General features: G+C 38.1%; 1 long non-coding RNA gene across 3 annotated transcripts in view; it reads left to right on the plus strand.

The window, feature by feature from the left end:
- The first annotated feature begins 561 nt into the window (after window positions 1-561).
- Window positions 562-17,767, plus strand: part of LOC131145094 (uncharacterized) — a 35,873-nt gene continuing 18,667 nt past the window's right edge. For 2 of the 3 annotated variants that reach the window (XR_009133974.1, XR_009133975.1), the window contains exon 1: window positions 562-659. This is a non-coding gene — a long non-coding RNA (uncharacterized LOC131145094). Of the gene's footprint in view, window positions 660-714; window positions 1,196-17,767 lie in introns of those variants that run through there. The other variant, XR_009133976.1, reaches the window with a different exon arrangement.

Raw genomic sequence — 17,767 nt, forward strand, 5'->3', positions numbered from 1 at the left:
TCTTTTTGTCCCGATGAATCTGCTCCATGTGTTTCCACTAATTAATGTCCCCATAAACCTATCTTATATGTCTACACTAATTATGTCTCCATGTGAACCTGCTCCAAATGTTTGCTCTAAAAAAGTCAACATTAACCAGCTTGTGAAGACTATAAAAGTCTCAGTGGAGTAGAGAAAAAAGAAAAATAAGAGATACAATAGAAAGGAGGAGAGACATTTTGTATAAGGTCAGTTCCACATTACTTTATAATTTTTCCTCAAAATAGTGAAGTTTTATCTCATCCGCCCGTGAAATAGGTATATCCGAATCACGTAAAATTTCTATCTCGTTTTATTTAATTTTTTATTTATCTTCTTACATCTTTTATAACAATCCTTACATTAAAATTAAGAGAATATATTATTCTTTTCTTCTTCATGCTTTTAAATACACAAAGAGATTGAGATTATAGATTATTATATTTTTAATCATATACATCATTGGACTCTAGTGCGAAAATAAAAATAACCATTTTTTTATTATAATCATTTAATTTATATTAATTTGAAACCCCGCTGCTTGTCCGAGCCAAAATTTTAGGTCAGGTAACCGAATCTTAAGTTCTCGTTCTACGACTGCCGTCGCTGCCTATTTTCGGCGACTTTTCCACAGCTTCCAGGTGCGTTTGTAAACTTACCTCATGCAAAAAATTTAGGTTGTTCGTTAGTTTGAGATATGATCCGAGAAGGATTTGTTCCATGGTTATGTTTCTCAGCGCTGGAATTTGTTTCTTTCTATGTTCTTTGATCTGATTGGGGGGAAGTTTATTGAAGCTTCGGATTTGATTTGCTGATGTTGACGTTGCCCTAGGGAACCGTCTGCCGCGAGCGAGGCGGTGACTTGTACACCACCATTTGAAAAAAAGGCGCTGCTGGAGGTCTGGGTGGCCTCTGTGGAGCTCTTCGATGCGCAACAGCGCAAGATAGAGGAGAAGGTGAGAACACAGGGAAAGAGAGGAGTGGGAGTTCCCTTACCTTTTGGTTACCTTCATCTACCTTTTAATCTTGAGTTGGTCAAGGCTGGTCCTAGGTGGTGGGGTCCGCGTCTGCTCGATCATTCGGTGTTTTGACCATGTGTTTGGGGCTTGGCCTGGCGTGGAACAGCCTTTCTTGAATGCCTCATAGACCTGGCATGCCAGTAGCATGGTTTGTAGACGTAAGTTCACTTGCACTTGTAATTCTTACATGTGCCAACCAAGTCAACCCATGTTCACTTGATCAAGTCACGAGCATCACATTAGTAACATAAGGTAATGTGGCAGCATCTAGAGTAATAAATATCACACACAAGTAAGAGCACTAGAGGCAAGGGATTTACATAACAGGCAAACACAAGCAATAACACACACCGCAAATGTCCTTACAATGCACATGTATGAAAGGGTCTATTAATATCATTCATCCAATAAGATAACAATATATTCATATGCTGAAAGAATTTAGATGACAATCTAAAGTCTAGAAGAATTGCATATAGGGAATTATCCCCTCACCCTTGTTATCCCCTTACATTGTCGCCCCCTGACATTCTCCCCCTCAATTTATTATGTCTTTGTCAACTAGCAGTTTAGGAATGCCTTTGTAAATCTAGCATCTTGATCATTGATTACTCGTGACACACTTTTGAACTTCTTAATACTTTCCCATATTTTTGAAGATAACTAATCTGCCTTCTTTGTGGGACAATGTTTCGGAATTGGCACAAAATTTCCGTACTTGGAAAATTGATTAATTACTATTGAAATAGCATCGTATTCTTCACCTTGTGGAAGGGAAGTAACAAATCCCTGGAAACACTCTCTCACGGCCTTGGAGGCACCAACAAGAGGTCCTAACCACCCAAAAGTCTTCTTCCTTTCGACTTTATCTTGTTAATAGATTAAACAAGTGTTTGTCTCACCACTTCCTCCTTTTTTTGTTGCCAATCCCTTGCCTAATTAGGACATATGTTCCTTGCCAATTTAGATGATCCACCCATAAGGTGTTGTGGCATTTCTTTAGTATCATCCTTCGCAGGTTTCTAACTTTAGGCACATACAAACATTACCTTTTTGTTGATTTTTCATCTCTTTAACCGGTTTCATTAATGCTTTAGCTTGGCGGTCAATACATGCTTCCAGATGAGGTCTCTCATTGATGATGTAACTTTGTAGGTTCCTAGCTTTACGCACCTATAATTGTTGCTCTTGTCATCATGGGATCATCTTTCACCTAGAATTGTCGAGTTTTTCCCAGTTTCATCAATGCTCTAGCTTGGTGGTTAGTACTCATGGGTGCTTTCAAATGAGGTCTGGTATCGATGATTTAACTTTGTTACAGATGGTTTACCAGTTTCATTATTGCTGGTCTTTCAACCTAGGGCATCTACCACTTGGTTATTTCTACCTGCCTACCTTATATTCAAATGAAAATCAAACTCTATTTGTTCTTACTAGATAGCTTTCCACCATTGATTGCCTCTTATATGTTTTTACCATAGATCTAGATCCCAACAAGTAATGCTACCAAACTTTGAGTTTACCGCGGCTAGTAGCTTAGCTTTCTTATTGTGATAAGAAGTTAGTGATTGCTTTTTATCTGTCTTTACCACAAATTTGGATCCTAACAGATAATGCTGCCAAACTTTGAAACAATGTATTGCGAAGTGACTTGTCACTTTTCTTTAATGGGACTCCTCTATGGACTTTAGGGGGCTTCGTCACAATCAAAAGGATTGATATCATGTCCTTTGTTACCTTTTGCTTCAAATTATCAAAAGTTGTCTAACTATCCTAAGATCAATGCTATTTCACTCACTTTTTCAAGAAGTTCTTTAGCAACACAATTCTTTTAGGATGTCCCCCAATGAATCTTCTAGTTGACAAGTCCAAGGAAGGATTGTAGTTTGCTTGTAGAGGTGGGTGGTTTCCACTTATAAATCATCTCAACCTTACCTAGGTCCATTCATATCTGCCCCTTTTCACTTATATGGCCTAAAATCTTGATGCCTTTTTTTTGGCGAAGGCACATTTCTCCCTTTTGACTTAGAGTTAATCTTCATGTACTTTTCACTGGCTTGGGTAACATGGTCCTCCCATGCGTCACATAGTTTTTCAATGATTGTGGATATGAAGACATCAAGGTTAGGCACTTGGGATATTTGCAGTTGTTGATAATCTATGAGAAGTAGAAATGGACATGTCATTTTTCCAAAGATGATACAATTCAAGCAAAAGATTCTCGCGTGAGTATAACTCCTCAGATGGGCAATTGGTTCTCACAGGAAAATAAAACATCCTCAGTGATTTTCTCTTAAGGCCAACCAATCTCCAAGTCTTTTTCATCATGGCACGTTCATAACCTCTTCTCACTACCTACAAATGAAATTATAAAGCACTGAATTAATCTAAGTATTCCTATTCCCTATCTATCACCAGAGAAGCCAGCTTTACCCGACCAAAACACATCCTTCCATGGCCTTTCAATAGGTCAAGGGTACCTTAGGTCTAATTGTCTGATAACTTTAGAAGAAAGGGATGCTTAGAATGGAGTCGTTTAGTTTGGCTTTGTTCATCATTGTTTTGATGTAGAGGATCTACATGGGATGTGGCAACCACAATGCATACTGAGTTAGAACAAGTGGTCATCACTGTTCTGATGTAGAGGATCCACATGAGATGTGACAACCAAAGAGCATACTGAGTTAGAACAAGAACCTCTGTTGTAGGCAAGGAGATCCATCACTCCTTTAGTGATGAAGGCTCCAAAGGAGTCTTTAAGCTACCATGGATTTGATACCAAATGGGCACTCAATGTAGGATTGATGATAAGATAAAGTAGAACAAGAAGGAATAGAGCAATAAACACACTGAGAGATATTTCATTAAACAAAAAAGATACAAGACTAGAGGGGAAGGAAAGAGAACTATTACAAAAGACTCTTTGTTCTTGCTTGCTCTACCTCTCTTCAAACTAGAACTCTCTTTATATAGAGGGGAGTATGAGAATATGCTGAGGCTTATTATTTATTCTTACCCCTTACAAAGCATATGGGAAAAAGCTAAAGACTCTTTATCTAAAGCTACTTTTTTAAAGCAACTTTTGATAAAGCTTACAACGACAATGACAATACAGTAAAAGTTAAAGCTTACAACGTCCATGACAACACAGTAAAAGCTAAAACTTACAACAACTATGACAATACAGTAAAAGCTAATAATAGAGTTGGTGTTGTCGTGGCATATTAGAGATCATATCTTGGCTTGTAATCATCTTCTTCCTCAATTGGGCAACAAGCCATTACTTCCAGATCATCAATGGTTCCATTATTACTCGTCCGGTCCACATAGTATAGAGCCAGTATGTTTTTTAAGTAAGTCTTATAGAAATGGGGAAATAAGACCGAGTAATGAGTATTTTTGGCCCTTCCATTGCCTTGGTAGTGTACGGGGTTAAAAAGGTGTTGTCGCAGTTTATCTGGGTTGACACTATTGAAATAACACATGCTTTTTCTTGTTTCGACCCAATGGGATGCTAATATGTGTGAATCTGCAAATGGTTTTTCATTGAAGCTTTGGATCCTTTCACATATAGGGAAGATATTGACATATCTCTCTCCTCTCTGTTTTTGTACTTTACCCTTGAGATGAAATGTGACTGATAGATATGGTAACCCGGTTAGAAAATCTAGCCATTGACCCATTGTGCTTTAGTTGTGAAGAACAATAACCAGTCCATGGCTTGTGTAAAATGATACCTATACGACATGTTCTGGCTAAATACTAGAGAAGAAAGAAGACTTTTTTGGAAAAGTTAAATAGGGTAGTGTGGGGACCTAGAGGCCATTAATGTAGGAACATAGTGGGTGCTAGTCTAGATATTTCAGTGGTGCATTGACCAAGCCGAAATTAACAAGGAAGATATACTGGAGATCTTGAATCATTTTGGTGTTCCCCTTTTCGATATTATGGCAAAGGATGCAACCTTGGATTTCACTAGGAAGACTCTAGATTCTCTTTGTGAAACTGTTGGAAGGGGATGATGATGCCATGATGAAGAAGGCTTGGAGATTGGTTGGCCTTGGGAGAAAATCACTGAAGATGTTATGCTTTCCTTTGATGTGCTTCACCTCAAATTTATAGTGTGAGAATCAATTTACCCATCTAAGGAGTTTTCCTTGTGGGAGGATCTTTTGCTTGAATTGTATCATCTTTGGAAAAGATGACATGTCCATTTCTACTGTAAAAGTATGTTCGATTAGATGAAACTCAAATTTCTCGATTCCTCTTTTTACCGCCAAAATCTCCTGGAATGTCGAGTGATAATGTATTTGGATTCTTTGAATGCTCTACTCTTGTATCCATAGATATGTCTAGCCCCATCGTCCTTTTCTTCAATTAAGGCTGCATCGCAGTAATTGTCACTTGCATCCATTTGGAGGATTCTTTTGCCTCTGTTAGGAATCTATAATGGTGGCAATTGCCTATCCATTCCTTTTAGTGACCTTATCGCTTCTCTGTGTGTGAATTCCTAAGCGGGCATATCTTTATTTTTCAAAAGTTGATGTAGTAGTGCCTTGTAGACTGCCAATTAGAGATCTGTGGTGCTCCAACAATATGGATTTGGACCTTGAGAGCTATTCTCATACTTCGGTTTGATAAGTGCATGTAGAAGCTTGGGAAGATTGTAAAATTAACAGTTCCTGCATTCGACGTTGTTTGTATAGCGACAATGCAAGCATGCTCGTACTTGTAGAACTTTGAATCAAGGAGCACAACTTTGGAGTTGACAGGAAGACCTTTTCCCCCATTGAAGGTAAGGTATAACTTGACTGCACCTAGGTGAATATGGGTGTATCCTTGTTTGAGATACTTTTGTGGAAGATTTGGGGAGAACTCCAAGGTGATTTGGGGATTTTTGGTTTGAGGAACAAGACCATCTTCTAGAACATAATCTATTTCATACATATAGTCAAGACAATCTAAACTAAACATAGATGAAGATCTAGGAGAAGAGTTAAAGGATGGAGATGGAGTGATCATGGCATTAGAAGACATGGTTTCTTAATTGACACGTTCAAAACCTCTTCTCACTACCTATGAATGAATAGATCTATTGCCCAACTTATGAAATTATAAAGCACTGAATCAATTTAGGTATTCCTATTCCCTATCTATCATCAAAGAAGCCAACTTTGCTTGACCTAAACACAACCTTTCGCGGCCTCTCAATAGGTCAAGGGCACCTTAGGTCTTACTCTCTGATAACAAAGAAAGGGATGCTTATATAGAAGGGAGCATGTGGTTCGACATTGACTGCACATGCGATGAATGTCTAAAGGATCCTATAGATGATTCTGATGAAGAAGAAGCCAGGGGAAGGTAGGAAAAAGAACAACACCCAGTAAAAGGTCAAAAAGAGATACGAAGATAGAGATCCGATAGTTGGCTTGTTGGAAGAGCCATAAGGAAAATTTGACTACTATGCCAAATATGGAGAGAAAGAGGCACATGATGATCTTCCCTAGATTAACATGATAAGACCTTCAAGCTATGATGGTGATTTCCCACCATTAGAGTACGAAGATGTGAGGTCTTGAACAAAGCATTCCTAGAAGATCAGAGATCCAATTGTCATCAACCCAGACGGATCTACTAAATAGATTTTTCCAGCTAAAGCAGCTCTCAACTAGCAATTGGAAAATGCCCTTGCACATAATAGGATGCTACAACAAATCGTTATAACCAAAGGGAGCTTGCCAACAAAATTGAGAACAAATTTGACATCACATCCATCCTCATCGATAAATGCTAGAATCATAGCCTGAGGGTGCATAAAGAGCTGATGCAAATGATTGAACACATGTCTACATTCGCTCATGCCTTCAAAAAGAAAGAAGTAGAAATGCAACACTTTAAAGCTTAGCTAAATTCTCAAGTAGAGTCGGCAACAACAACACAGATAGGCAAGAATAGATCCTCTATTCCCACCATCCACCTTGGCATTTAGCTCTTCTCAACCAATGTACTAGCCTATATTGATGCAAGCTTCCTTCAGAGGTAGCAACTCCTTTCTCCATTTGAAAAAGAGGTAACATACTCAATGGCCAACCCAAACGCAAAGGGTTGAAACAACAACAACCTCCACAACACAGTAGAAAGATAAGCAAAAGGTCGGAGAATCGAGCATCCTAGATCGAGAGCCACATATTGGATTTTTGGAGAATGAAAATTCAATCTCCAAATTATTGACAAAGATAGTCGATCCCTCGCATAGGAATCTCGAGGAAGCATCAAAAGAAAAAGAAACTCCACTTCCAACACTTCCCATCACAACAAAAGATGAATCATCCTAATGTTCATTTGATGAAGAGTTATAGCCCCCAAAGCCACCATGATGACCCAACCATCCACTCATATATTTAGGGTTTTCTTTTGGGTGGTAATCCTAGGTTGGTGGGTTTTTGGGCTCCAATGGGTGGAAAGGTGCTCTTTTTTCGTTAGGTGGTTGTATCACTTATACAATCTTGTCTTTCTAGCATCCCACTTTATTTTTTGTCCATTTTCCTGTGCAGGTTGCTAGGTCTATGGAGAAATAATGAGAGGCTTCTTTTATGTGAGGTGGGAGGAAGAATGATCATTTGCTTAGGTTGGTGGTGGTGTGTAGGTCTAGGGGATTTGGTCTCTAAAAACATTGCCTTGTTGAGTAAATGGTTATGGAGGTTTCCTATAAAGGAGATTTCTCGTTGGCATAAAGTAGTTAAAAGTAAGTTTGACTTACAAGATAATGGTTGGGATGTTGTTGTGGGACTTAGATCTTCTTTTGAGTCCTTGGAGATGTATATATTATATTTTTCCACAATTTATTTCTAATACAAAATTTTGGGTGGGCAATAGGCTTCACATGCATTTCAGGGAACACCCATGGTTGGGAGACTCCGTTCTTTGTGTGTCATTGCCTCGTTTGTATCATCTTTCTTTACATAATGAGTTGGTTTCTTATTTTTTGATTTCTAATGGGCTAAATTTTCTTGGGCCATAGAGCTTTGAATGATAGAGAGATGGTTGTGCTTGCGTCTTTGTTGAGGTTATTGGAGGTTGTTATCCTTCTAATAGGAAAAATGTGAGGAAGTGAATTTTTGAAGTCATTGGTGGATTTTTCTTGTAAACCTTTCTTTGAGTTTTTAATCCAGGAGAATTTGTCTTTTTCTCTTTTATCATAGTATTTGGAAGGCCAAATAAGGCTTTTATTTGGTTGGTTGTTCTTAATAGAGTTAAAACTAAAAATTTGTTGCAGAGTAGGAGGCCTTCTAAGGATTTATCCCTGAATGTGTGTGTTCTTTGCTTTGATGGTTCTGTATCTGCCTCTCTTTTGCTTTTGTGTTGTTCTTTTTATGGATGATTTGGAACATACTCTTTGGCATTATTCGGGAAAGTTGGGTTTGTCCAGGATTGCTGTATATGGTGGCAATTTTTTTTCAAGTTTTGGAAGGAGTGAAGATGGATCAACCTTATGGAGATGTAGATTGTTTGCTGTATTGTGGGGTGTTTGGTTGGAAACGAACCTCCATATTTTCAAGGGAAAGAAGATTTCTTGGTCTTTGGTTTGGGATAAGATTCCAGCTTTGGCTTCATTCTAGGTCGTTGTTGCTGGATGTTTCAAGGGTTTGTCTTTGCAAGATGTTCAGCATGATTGATGTGTTGGTTGTGTTAATGCTTTTGTTTTCCAATTTTTGTTCTTTTGATCCTTTTAGGAGGATTTCTAATTCTCTAGTCTTGTGCTTCCTTGCTTTATTAATGGGTTAAATGCACCCATGTTCACTCAACTATTGACTAAAATAATTGAGGTCACCGAACATTTTTTTTTTTTTTCTGCTTAGATGTCAATTATCTATCAAACTGTTGCAATTTTCCCTCATTTTGTTCAATTTAAATGACCTTACGTTATAGATGCTTATGCGGAAGTTACATTTCGTGTGCGTGGCAGCTTGGGTCATAATTTGGTAGATGCCACTTCATTTCCCTCCAAAATAAAGTCTCGTGTTTCCTCTATTGACTCCATCATTTAAATCCTCACCCAGATTCCACACCCATTAGGTTTTCGATCTCTGTCCTAGTCCTTAATTGTGTAGCACAGAGAGAGATGAATAGGCATCATCATGATTCCTCTGCTGCCTCCAGCATTGCGTCAGCGGCAAATACAATGACTGTTAGTGGTGGAGATGGTGGGGCAAGGGGAAGTGAAGGCTGGGTATCGCGGCCAGTAAGGCGAAGATGCAAGAAGAAGAGTCACATGGATGGATCAGCTAGTTGCCATGTTGGGTTACAAGGTCTGGTCATTGGACATGACCGACGTGGCCGAGAAGCTCAAGCACCTGGAGATGGTAACGTGTGCAGCTCATGAATATGGGATTTCTCTCCTTTCCAGTGAGACTGTTGCTCAGCAATGAACTAGAGAATATGTTGTTCTATAAAATGGGGACTACCAGATGTTTTAGGTTCGGAAGCATTTGATATCTCTAGTGGCAAATTCATTGGATAGTCTATTGTTCCTAGCGAAAAGTTGGCTGTTATTGACTCGAAATGACTCAATGTTGAGCAGTTTGTAGTTGTTATTGATTCATAGGACACTGGTGTTGAGGACGCGAAGATCGTCGTTGGATCTCTTATGGAGAGAGGTGACAAGGATGCCAAAGTTTCAGCCGGTGGTGCTCTTGCTGCTGAAGAATGAGATTTCGGTTTTGAACTTAGGGATTCTTTGGGTCTGTTATTTGGATTTGTGGGTTGTGTGGGTGGCTAGGATTGTGATTTTGGGGGGGGGGGGGAGTGATGCATGGTCTAGGGCTGGGGTTTATGGGTAGTAAGGGGATAGGGTTTTGCATGCTAGAAATGCCATGGTGGGAGACACAATTTGGGGTTGGACCATGACCTTGCTTGAGTTTATTGACGAAGACTTGGTGCTGCACGTGAGTGTTGTGTGTGTTTGATAGAGAGAGGGGGAGAGAAGGAAGCGTATAAATACATTTATATTTTTTCCATCTCTTAATTGTGAGTTTGTTTGAATGGGCATTCTAGGGGTTGCAGACTTTATAGAATATTTACTGAAATTTGCAACGGATGCTGTTGGTGTCACATGGGTTGATTGGGTGGCGGATGCATTGACTGACAAAGCTCTAGTCTTTTTGGAGCATTAAGATTGCATCGTGGTCTGGGGGTGGAGATTGAGGCTCGCATTTTCTAGGAGGAGGAAAGAGAAGAAGGTGAGGAGAGAGAATGTGTTTTTGGCGGTGAATGTCATGCATTTGCAGCACTGTTAGTGGCTGTAGTGGGTCGGGAGTTCGTGGTATTTTAAGAACAACTATCAATGCTTAGCTGGTAAGCCAAAACTGCCCTAAGCTTCTTCTTCTTCTCAAGTGGCATATCTATTGGCTTGGGAACGGTATGGGCATGGAAATAGGAAGTCACATGTTTGGAGGGAAATTAAGTGACATCAATTAATGTGGCCCCAGATGCAACACGAACAAAAAGGAATTTCGCGGTAAGCATTTCTAATAGAGGCCTGTTAGTCCTATACGGAAAAAGGAAAATTGCCACTTTTTGGTAGTTGAGGGACTTTCATGCACAAAAAAGGTCAATGACATCATTGGTTTTAGTCAATTGTTTAGTGACCATGGGTGCATTTAACCCTTTTATTAATATATTCTTCTTTTTTGATAAAGAAATCCTATAAATTTTTGTGAAAATTTTAAGAGTACTTCTATATTGCTTATAAGAAATACGTGCTATTATATTGGCTTTTAGTATTTGAGGGTTTTGAATCTCAAATTTCAAAATTTGAAGGAAATTGTGATCCATAATCAAAATTTTGACAAATTTCAACAAGCTTTTGATGAATTTGGATGATTTGTGGAAATTTCGAGGCAAACTTTTAAGGTCGAAATTGAAATCCTTTTTGATTTTGAGGGTGGTGGAAAGTGAAATTTTTTATGGAAATTGTAAAAAAATTTGTGGAAACTTTTGCTCATGGAACAAAAGCAATGAAAATAGAATTCACGCTCTTCCCAACCTCACCACCACAATGAAACAAGTGGAAGAGCCTCAAAATTTCTTCTTTAGAAACCTTCCAACTATATTTTGAAAAAAGCCATGGTGAAACCATCTGAGCCTATGTATTATCTCTTTACAGCCCAAATACCATTGATCTAACCTTTTTCACATCAGTCTCTGTAACTAATAAGCTTCCTTTTAGTAAGACTGATCAACTGTTCAGTTATTGGCCTGATTTGAACCTCCTCTATATAACACTGCTTATAAAAATTAGTTACCATCACCTCTACATGCCTTTAATCTTAACAAACTCCACCTTTTATGCCTAGCTAAGTACTAACACCTTCCTTCTGTGCCCATTAGCTACCCCATGAAAAAACGTAGAATTGGAATTGCTACCCTCAACCCATTTAATTATCGACTTTAACTCCAACTAGTATCCTTACGAGAATCTCTTCCAAATCATTCCTCAAGGCCAAAGTACACTTTTCTTGCCTATCTGGGCTGTCCATTAATGCACACTTCTCTAACCCAATCAACATGCTTAATCTCTTACTATTCTTCCTATTAAAACCTTCAGATGCCTCTTTATAGCCCAGGTCCCAATTTTTACTTGACAAACTTAACTTCATAAAATTAAATCCTTCCCAAATCTGAACTAAATTTCATCATCCCAAAAGAATGAGGTCTAAGACGCATGTTTTCAAACCTGAAAAGAGTAGGACCCTGCTTTGCTGTACTAGAATCTAAAAGCAGGGCAACGATTGAAGATAGGCCTAGGCAAAAATTCCTGAACAAAATAAGGTATAACCTCTGCCTGCTTATTATAGAAGAGAAACCTATTAGTGCCATTGAGAATTCTATAAAAAAAATCCATTTGAAAACAACTTTTTCCCTGTTGAACTGTCCATTAGAAAGAGGAGCATCCCTAATATTAGAGTCTTAAATGAAAAATACTATTACTATGGCAACCCATGAGCCACTCAATCCTTCATTTGAGGTTTAATAACACTAAAATATTATTTTAAAGAGCTCCTTGAACTTCAAACACCAAAAGACTAACTCATGTTGTTAAATTACCGCTTTTAGGTAAAGCTTAATATGTTAAGTTGTGGGTCAACAATATATATCAAGCCTCAACACTTACTGCACTTGCAACCCAATTGTAAGTGGAGAGATAAACTATAAACAGCACTATTACAGGGAGTAAGATAATCTTTGAACAAACAAATGATAAAAGCAGGCAACAGGACTATAACCCATGACCTCATGGCGACCATAGCTCTAATACCATGTTAGATTACCTTTTTACTTAAAAGGTTAAGCTGTTAGGTTGTGGGCCAACAATATTATCAAGCTTTAAACACATTGAAAGAAAGTGTTCAAAGTAGACTAATTAACAGGCATGATCCTTAACTCCCAAAACCAATGTCCCCCTAAGAGAACGTATAAAGAATAAGACTGCTGTACGTATTCCTGAATCCTAGTGGATCTACTATCCCCAAGAATAATTAAACCCTTTGACTCCCTAGCTGAAGGAAGAAAACTCAAACTTAACTTGTGCAACTTAGATTCATGACTGGAAAAAAAAAAAACTTCTAGGGAAATCCCATCCACCAATTCCTTAAACATCCTCATCTTCTCTCAACCTCCCAAATCACGCAACAGATGCATCAATCTAAGCCCCATCCTTATTGAGAAAGGGATCTTGCACCCTGGTTCTCTCACTCATAGCAGGTCAACTGTTAGGAGTTGGCTTTAATACATAATCCCATTTCATTGCCTAATTTTGTTTCCTTACCTAAAGGATTCAACTAAGCCCCCTCTTTATCCAAAGTGATTGGGCATCCTGTTTGTCTCTCTCACTCATAGTAATTCAACTGTTAGGACTTTCCTTGAATACATAGTCCCCGTGGCACAGGGGCAACTCAGGTTCTGTCTTAGGTGCCCTTGGTGTTGACTCCTACATTATTCGCTTGAGATCCTGGAAAAAAGTTACCCTAGAATTAGGAAATATGGGACAAAGGTAAAGAGATGGGCACTAAAGAAACAGAAAAAGTTAGCAGCATTTATCCCTCCCTCTTTCATTTTGATATTGCTTTCCCCTTGTCATCCCATTTTTATTGCTAACCTGTACAGGTAGAGTAGCACCTAACTCAGCCCTGTGTTCTTTTTCCCTTGCTCTTTGCCTCTTTATCATCACCAGAGAGAGAACCTTAATCATCACATCATCACCTTTTTCCATTCCGCCCCTGGATTACGACTACAAGTTTCCCCTTTCCTTTTTTTAGTTGTTCAATTAACAAATTATCATGAGAATGAAAAGAAGAGGAATAAACACCATCCTCTTTGCCTTCTTCAAAATCTTAACTTAGCCCCTCCAGTAATTGTTTCTCAACCAAGACTTCCCTTTCCAGTTCACATCAATTTCTCACCACTCATTCTCTGCTCTGCTAGATCATAACTCTCCCATCAAAGACAAGGTGTCATGTTCTCTCCCTGCCGGAATTTGCCACTTCGCAGTAATTTGCCTGAGCTTGTCATGGTGACCGAAAATTTAGCTTTCAAATGATGCCACACTGCTACTCAAACCTTTTTGGCTTCACCAATCTCCACCAAAAGAACTTGCTTTCGGAATTCCAGCCAACCAATCCATGGGCTTTGAAACTGATAATCCAGATGAGCCCTTCTTGAGTCATTTTGTTGAAGTTTATGAGTTTGAATGTTTCCCACTGGATTGTTCCACTCTCAAGCTATTATTTCTTCCTCTCCTCCACCACATATCCATAAGATTTCTTCATCATGCCATTTTTCTCAATTGATGTGTTCTATACTATTTTGCTTGAGCTACTATGGTGAAAGAAAAATAAGCCAGGTTCTCTTCACAGCTTTTTGTTAAGAGCACATGTTCCACTCATCTATTTTTTGCATGCAACTTTCATCCCATTCTAGCAGTTTCTATGATGCTGAACCTCTAATATCAGTTATAATAACTTTTTTTTGAGATTTTTTCACTGCATCTCCATTTTAGGTTCATTTTCTCATTTTCTTCGTCCACATTCTTGTTGTCCATGGATTTGCCTTTTGGTTTATTTGCAGGAAATCTGGATGTGACTTCAGTTTTTTACTTCTGTTTTGGATGATTTCACATGGAAGAGCATGATTCACCCCTTGATTATGCAACATGTTTGCAAGTCAATGTTCTTCACATGATGGATGACATTATTTTTTAAATGCTGATTCCTAAATTCTTGAGGTAAAATTGCAAGGGAAGCATATAGTCAATGCCATGCATAAAGAAAGAAAATGATTTTGTATGATACTATGTTATTGCAAGTATGATCTCCTGCCCTCAACAGAATCACACCAACATCAAATGTGGATACTAAATTAGCTGTGCTAGAAATTTCTGGCACAAGTCTTAAGTTTGGTTGTTGTGATATTACCCTCTGTATTGATGCTTAATTCACTGATGCATTGTTATGAAGAAGGATTCATTAAGAGCTACATTTCCAGGATAAGTATATGGAGTACAACCTAAGATTTTGCTTAACGTTTTGTATTCTTTTGTTCCTTTATATAGGGGCGATGAAAGAGTTTGGGAGGGAGATTCTTTTGGCCTCTTTTCTTGTATCCTTTTTTCTCTTCACCTCTTTAAAACACCTCCTCCTAATCATTTTCCTTGGATCCTTGTCATTCGGAAGGCTAAGGTTTTCTTTTAAAATTCAGACGTTCATTTGGACTGAGTCTCTCGATTGGCTTAATATGCGTGACCTCTTATAGTGCAAGATCCTAAGTGATCGTCAGTCCTGATATGCGTCCCATGCAATGTTTTTAAAAGGCGAAGGAGTAAGGCGAGGCGTTTTACCCTCCGCGAGGTGAGGTGTAAGCATTTTGGGACTGTATTTTTTAAAATTATTAATAAATAAAAAAATTTATATATAGTATGAAAATGAGAAAATGTTAGAATAATGGAGAAAAATATAAAAAACATAATTCTTAAGTACCATATAGGTCAACTTTAGCTAACAAACTCAAACAATGCATGTTAAAAATAAGCCATAAGTTTACAAAAAGGGAGAGAGCCAAATTACAGCATCACAATGTCTCATCATCCAAGATTCTAATTCCTAAGAATCTAAATCTTAATCAACAAAGTTCAGAGAGAACTATCAAGACCTTCATCAAAGTCTTCATCTTCTTCGAAATCATCTATAATAGGAGTTCTTCCACTAATAAATTCCTCTCCCAGTTCAACATCGTTGTCTTCCTCAATTGTGCCCAATGATGGCCTCTTGCTTTTGTCTTGAGTGTCTACATTTTCAATAAAGCTATAGGTTAGGAGTTAGGAGAAATGGAGAATTATATATTAGTAGATTCAAAAATGACTATTGATATGTATGTACTCAAGTTCTCGCAATAATCACTAATCTTCCTTTTGCTAGGAAGATTAGAATGTGAGCTACCAGAAGCTTGTGTTGCTTGAGCATCATCTCCTTCAAGAGGTACCACGGGCAAGCTCTAATAGCATTAACATCTAGGAGATTTTCATCATAAAACCAAGAAGTATCTTTTGGGAGGATAGGTTCTTCCTTCTCTGTGATCCATTCATCATATGAAACTACTTTCAGCACCAATATTGGATCATAATTTTGTCGTCATCTTATAGCTCTCTCCCTCAGTTTGGTGTTGTACTTGACGTAAACTAGAGCATTCAATCCCTTGTGCTCTAATCTATTTCTCTTTTTCGTATGAATCTACAATTGAGTTTAAGCCATTTAAATTTTAGATAGTAGAAGATATTTTCATATTAGAGTGAAACCATAATAAAATGACAATTGTAAGAAGTAAGAAGTAAGAACCTACTGCTCCAATTCTTCTCACATCCACTAGTGCTACATGTCAGGCTAAGAACACGAATAGCAAACTTCATCCATTCTGAGGTCTTTGTCCCAAAATGCTTCAACCAATTAGCTACAAAAGAAAAAAGAACATGTTTAAGTTCCAAGTTATAAGAAGAAACTAGGATAGAGTACTACTAATTAACTAATTTTTACTGAAATATTATTTTTACCCAGACTTCTCAACATTCTGGAGTCAATAGCCACTCGAGTCCCAAAATCCTCTTGTGCATTATCAAAGAAATCCAATTGGATGTCTGCAGCCAGCCTCTCCTCATATGTCAACATTCTATCCATGCATTCAAATAGTCCTTTCTTCACTTCACAATTAGAGAAGCTGTCCTTATAACACAATTGGGGATTTAAATAATATCCTGCAGCATGTATAGGGTGATGAAGTTGTGGAGTCCATCTATCATCTATTTTTCTCCAAATGGGTCTATACTTCTCATTTCTAGAAAAAATTGCTGCAATTTTTTTTCTTCGCCGAATCCATCATCTAATAGAGAAACCCTATGACTGGTCTTTCCTCAGAATTGACTTCCCTTAGAACACACAAGAGGGACAACACTCTTGATAACCTACGCCACGTAAGGCAAAATGTTGGTCAAATAAAACTATTGAGCGAGTCCTTATGCCTTCATTCATTTTTGCATATGTAGAAGTGCACCACATCTCTGAAGAGAACTAGATTGAAGGCCCCGCTTTTGTTTGTAAATGCTTTGAAGTGTCAAACATGCAACAGCAAAGCGCGTGACTACAGGGCGGATGAGTTCTTTGGTGGTGGTGAAATGCTTCTTCATCATTGCAAGTCCATAGGAATGATTATAAATAAATTTCACAACTTGCTTAGCCTTTAGGATTGTGCTTGCATGGATCTTCAATTTTGCAATATCCTCCAACATGAGATCCAAACAATGTGCAGCACATGGAGTCCAATAGAGCTTCTCCCTCTTTTCTATAAGCTTTTTTCCACCATTTATCATGTTCTTTGCATTATCAGTTATCACCTGCACAACATTCTTCTCACCAACTTCCTCAACCACCTCATCCATATACTTAAACACAAATCACCATTTTTTATAGAATCAAAAGCATCAATGGATTTTAAAAATCATGTACCAGCAGGACTATTCACAAGAAAATTAATCAAGACCCTTGAACACCCATCAGTCCACCCATCAACCATGATAGAACATCCATATTCCTTCCAAGATTTTTTGTGGTCTTTCAACATGCCATCGATGTCTTTCACTTCATCTTTAAGGATCCATGTTTTCATATCTTGCATAGATGAAGGCTTGAAACTTGGCCCGTAATTAGCAATACCATCCACCATAACATACCAATATACGTCATCCATCAAATTAAATGGTAGAACATTGTTGAACATAGAACGGCCAACTTTCCTACACACTTCATTTCTTTCTTCCTTCTTCTATTTTTGAGTTTAGAGTGAATTGTTTGGTCTGTGAAAATGAAAACTTATCCATTAGACCTCTAGCCCTAGGATTAAGGCCAGTCCCACTATTTTGTTGCTCAATATCTCCAACTAATGGAGACATAGCACTCGAAGTCCCTCCTCTTGGACCCATCCCAATCTCTTCAAGTTGTTCATTTCTTTTACTCTTTCTCTTCTTGGAATATTTCAAGAGCAATCTTGCACTCATCTCTTACGTTTTGAGGGGCTTTTGGGCAAGGTTTCATTCCCTTGTACCTACCAAATGATGTTTAACTTCAACTTTGATCACAAAATTTGCATCTAAAATATTTTTGTCCATCAACTTTTTTTATGTATTTCCA

Source organism: Malania oleifera, chromosome 12 (assembly GCF_029873635.1).
Source record: "Malania oleifera isolate guangnan ecotype guangnan chromosome 12, ASM2987363v1, whole genome shotgun sequence".
NCBI classification, from domain to species: Eukaryota; Viridiplantae; Streptophyta; class Magnoliopsida; order Santalales; family Ximeniaceae; genus Malania; species Malania oleifera.